This window comes from Zingiber officinale, chromosome 3A (genome assembly GCF_018446385.1).
Source record: "Zingiber officinale cultivar Zhangliang chromosome 3A, Zo_v1.1, whole genome shotgun sequence".
In the NCBI taxonomy this organism is placed as follows: domain Eukaryota; kingdom Viridiplantae; phylum Streptophyta; class Magnoliopsida; order Zingiberales; family Zingiberaceae; genus Zingiber; species Zingiber officinale.
The window spans coordinates 9393988-9399492 of record NC_055990.1 but is presented as its reverse complement, the minus strand read 5'-3'; the positions used below and the strand labels follow the sequence as shown (position 1 = coordinate 9399492).

General features: G+C 33.5%; 1 long non-coding RNA gene across 1 annotated transcript; it reads left to right on the top strand.

Moving 5' to 3' along the window:
- Positions 1 to 3313: 3313 nt before the first annotated feature.
- Positions 3314 to 3733, top strand: LOC122053545. The gene is made up of 3 exons (XR_006132227.1): positions 3314 to 3351; positions 3485 to 3577; positions 3677 to 3733. It is a non-coding gene; the product is annotated as an uncharacterized LOC122053545 (long non-coding RNA).
- Positions 3734 to 5505: the final 1772 nt, after the last annotated feature.

The following is a 5505-nucleotide window of genomic DNA, read 5'->3' as shown; positions in this document are numbered from 1 at the left end:
GAAAAGATTTAGCAAGGAAGGCGACAAGGTGGTGGTGATGAAGGTGTGTGATGGCTGGACTATGGGGAGATCAAGAGTTTGCTAAGGAATTGTTAAGACTTTTCTGCTTAGAGTTCTTTAGTTTTCTTTAAATGCTATTATGAGTCAAGATTGTAATTAAGTTTATTCCGCATTTGTAGTTGGGTTCTATTGATGGAGTGATATTGATGTTTGCTATTGTTAGGATAGTTTCCTTCTTTTATTTGTGATATTATACTGCGTGGTTGTGAAGATATATGTTCCAGCCGCCTGTGGCTGAGTATAGTTTGTTTGTATTGATGATTTGGTCACCGGTACAGGGGAGACTCTGCCGAAATTTTTCGGTAGGGATTCCTCGTGGTTTTTAATTATACCGGTTAAGTAGAGTTAGTAGTTAAGTAACGGTCACTCTTAGAGAGTAGTAGTAGTAGTAAGAAGGGTGGTCGTTACAAAAGGTGGAAGAAAAAGTCAATTTTTTTCAATCTGCCATATTGGAGTGTAAGTTATTTTTCACTGTATTCATTAGCTTTTACAATTTGTTATTTTTTGTTCCTAAAATATGTTCTAATATTCTAAACTAACTATAAATCATGTTGATATTTACCTTTAGGGTCTCTTACTACGTCATAACTTAGATGTGATGCATGTTGAAAAAAATGTTTGCGAGAATATCATAGGCACATTGTTAAACTTGAAGACAAAATCCAAAGATGGTGTGAATGCTCGCAAAGATTTGGTACACTTAAAAATTAGACAAGAATTACATCCTCAAGAAAAAGGAGAAAATAAATATCATTTGCCTGTTGCACCGTACACATTATCTAGAAAAGAAATGGATGTGTTTTGCTCTAGGTTGAAGAAAATAAAGTTACCCGATGGATATAGTTCAAATATTGGTAACTATGTTTTTGTAGAAGAGCGTAATCTTATTGGGCTGAAATCTCATGATTGTCATATTCTAATGCAACAATTGCTATCAGTAGCATTGAGAAATCTTCTACCGAAAGGTCCACGTAATGCTATATTTATGTTGGGTGCATTTTACAATGAATTATGTCAAAGAGTTTTAGACCGGAACCGTTTAGAACAACTCGAGGAGAATATTGCTGAAATTCTATGCATGTTGGAAAGGTTTTTTCCACCTTCTTTCTTTACCATCTCGGTTTACTTAACAATTCATTTAGCAAGAGAGGCTCGTTTGTGTGGACCAGTCCAATTCCGTTGGATGTATCCATTTGAAAGGTAATAAATAATTATTATTATTTTTGATAATTTTAATATTATAAAATAATTTATATTTTATTAAACACTTCTTTCATTTGAATTTTGCTTTGTGATTTAGATTTATGAAAACACTAAAAGGGTATGTGAAGAACCGGGCAAGACCAGAAGGATGCATAGCTGAGTGTTACCTCGCAGAAGAACGAATGATATTTTGTAGTGCTTATATAAAAAAGGCTTATAGTATTGGTGTTCGTTCTAATAGGAATGATGATTTGGAAGATGGATTATTAGAAGGTCGCCCAATTTCTAAAGGGAAAGAAAAGATTTTAGAGGACCACGTGTTGCAAGCTGCACATCGATATATATTATTCAATAGTGCAGAAGTTGAACCTTACTTACAGTGAGTGTAGTTAATTTCATATTGTTAGTCTTGATCTATTACATTTCTTATGTATTCTAACATCTCCCTTCAATGATTTTAAATAGGATGCACATTGACGAGCTTAAACAAACAAATCATCGTTTCTCAAGTAATGAAACATTGTTACAAAAGAAACATATGGAAACATTTGCCGAATGGTTATCAAAACAGGTTTCTGTTAACTCTTCAGGTCGAATTCAATGGCTAGCACATGGTCCTAGAAAGCACGTTACATCTTATACAGGATATATTGTAAATGGATATTGGTTCCACACAATTGATGTTGGAAGGTCGACACAAGATAGTGGTGTTTCAATTGAAGCCGATATTTATCAATCTAATGCTAATGACAATTCACATACAGTAGGAAGATTATCATAATATGGAGTTATTCGAGATATTATTTTGCTAGATTACTATTCTTTTAAAGTGCCTGTTTTTAGATGTGATTGGGCCAATCCTGGAACTGGTATCAAAATTGAAGATGGTTTTACACTGGTCAACTTACATCAAGGACTAAAAACTTTTGAAAGTGATCCTTTCATTTTAGCATCACAAGCAAAGCAAGTATTCTATTCTAGGGATAATGATGAATCAAATTGGTATGTGTTGCTAAAAGCGCCGCCTCGAGGTATTCATAACATGAACGTGCTTAAAGAAGATGCTTATACGTCATCAACACCTCTTGATGTATCCCAACTTGAGATTAACATTACTGAGAAAGAACCGTACTCAAGGAATGAGTGTGAGGGAATTGATGTGATTGAGACATGATGGATATTTTCAACTATATATTTTATAGTTATTTATTTTGATTGATACATGTTCTTATCAATAATTGCATAACTCTTTATTTAGTGTTTCAATATATTTGTCTGCTTATTTATTTTCAACAATGCATCATGTCATATTACATGTTTGACCAGGTCATTACATAGCTTTCAAAGGATGAGTAAAATGGTTAAAAAAGTGGCAAAGGATCTATAGCTGAAATTCAGGTGATATTGTATTTATTTTAAATCTTGGTTTATTTTACTAAAGACATTTCAATATCTCTTTTTGCTATTTAACAGGAAAATATAACTAATAAGTTATCAAGAATGAACTCTAACAATTCAACCAATTCATCAGAAGATTTGCATGGTAAAGAACCAATTGCTGATGAGAAAATTGATAAGAAAAAAGGGCGGGGTGCGTCAAAGTTGAAAATGGTTAGTGGCCAAGACAAGTGCAAAGAGCTGGAGTGTAATGAGTTTTGTCAACCGATTGGAGATAATTCAGTAAAGTACGCTTCTTTCCTAGGTTGCATGATAAAGGAATTTGTGCCATATACATTAGATGGATGGAGTGATATTGATGAAGAAGTGAAAGATAGGATGTGGAGTTGTCTTCAGGTAATATATTTAGTTACTTAATTTTTCATTTCCATTTTTATAACAAAATGTAGACATATTTTTGTGTTATTAAATGTGCAGATGACTTATAAAGTTGAGGATTGGGAAAAGAAAACAATTTTTCAAAAGTTAGCTAAATTGTGGCGTGATAGAAAATCCAAATTGCAAATACTTGTACGAGAAGCTAATACAAGTCGAGTGGCTTCACGAGATCTCAATTTGTTGAAGCCTGAATTTATGGACCAAAATCAGTGGAACTTGTTTGTACAGAGGACATTATCATCTACCTTTCAAGTAAGTATTTATTCACTTAGACCATGAGTTGGATGGGAATGCATTGAATTTATTCTAATGCTATGGTTGGATAAGAGACTACTAAGTTTTAATATGTTGGAGAGTTTGATTATGCGATTTTGACTAATCTTAGGAAAAGAGTGCAAGATTTAGAGCAATGAGGGAAAAACAAGACCACATTCACACAATGAGTCGGAGGGGCTATGCTCGTTTGACTCACATTATGGTAATTATTTTTAATTTATTATAATTTAAGTAATAATTAATGATATATGCATCTTTTAAGTTATGTTGTAATGATTTTGTATATATTTTTATATTTAAGGAAAAGACAAGTCCGATGGATACAAAAATTACGAGATCGCAAGTTTGGATTGAAGGTTACAAGAGAAAAAATGGGGAGCCCAGTACTCAAGCCGTTGGAGAGAAAATGGTAAGCATGTTCATTCATTTTATATTTCTTTGAAATTTTATTCCATTGATATGGTTTTTCATAAGCATTTATACTTAAGATCTCCATTTATACTCTTACCAATGTCTCTGTAGAAAGACTTTTATCATGTTAAGCAAGTATTCCACTAATCTTGTTTTTTCTATAACTCCTTACCTATTACTTGGATCTAAGATATGGCCAAGAATGTTAACGAAACCATATAATACATAGCTCTAATTGTTCTGCTTTGCATCATGACCTTATCAAATGAAGCAACGAGTTTTCCCCAGCAATCCAGTCACAATTTGGATCATTCTGGTATTCTAAGCAGCGCTTTGGTTCATATAAAGGGGTTGTTTGATTGAATGGGTTGACAATGAGTTTTCCCCAGCAATCCAGTCACAATTTGGATTGTGCACATACCAACACTAAGAAATGATAGCATTAACATCACTCAGCTAAGTTAACAGGAGGATCTAAGCTGCCAACAAGGATTGCCAGATCGATGTCCTTGTCCTCAAATTTTTTGATGAAAGGATGACTCTGAAAATTCAGTTAGAATCTATCAATTTCTTGAACATTACAGCGAACAAAAAAGAATTACCGAACCACTGACCAGGAGCTCCAAGGATGACAGGCATTGCTTTGGGTCTTTCTGTATGCTGCAAACAATTCGACAGTAAGGCTAATCAAGTAGTTTCAACTTGCACATGAAGAGAACATACCAAAGTAGGAAGTTTTGACTGTAATACATATGCACACAGTCACCAAAGCTTTTAGGGACTTGTGAGAATATACATCATGCTTAGTCGGTAGATTTTGGCAGCTTTTATGAGCAAATTGTCAGAAATCTTGGATGAACATGAGAATAGTATCTCCTCAAACCATCATAATGTGATTCTTGTTAGAACTAATGTCAATGTGGATATGCTAGAGTTAACGTTTGGTCCTACATTTTGTATTTGACCTTTAGTTACTATGTGGTTCGAATTGGATTGGCATTCTTGGTTTCAGTAACTATTCAATATTGAACAGCAGAAGCATCAGTGTTAAAGTAGTCTCAGTAAGGCTCTATTTTCCATATATAGAATCTGAACACCATCTTGCAAAAAGCCAAACTCAGTCATAGATTACGAATTATATGACTAAAGATTAGCTCACAACATAAGAATGGATGGCACAAAGATTTAGTAAAATCAGATGGCCTCAACTTAGATTTATTTTGTCTTTCTCCAAAATGAGAAAACAAATGGACATACATTTGCATAAACATAGATGTGCTACTGAGCCTATACCAATTTCTTAGAATAATTATCTAAAACAACCAATTAGATCTTTTGTTGAAATACGTACATGTGATTTTATTAAACTACGTGCATTATATGTTGATTTCATTTACATGCATTATATGTTGATGTTCAGTATAGTCATCTATTATATTAATGATAATATATTGAAAGTTATTTTTTGTTGCAGAAAAAAATATTAGAATGTCCACCCGAATCTCAAAACACAACTAATATTGCTGATGATGCAATTAGCATTATGTTTGGCAATGAAGCTCGGGGTAGAGTGCGTGGAATGGGCTTTGGAGTAACACCATCGAAAGTTGGAGCTTCAGTGCAACAAAATGGAATGGTTCAACAACTTCAAACAATAGTACAAAATGTTCAACAACAAATGCAGGAAATGAGGCAACAAAATAAACTAGAAATGCAAGA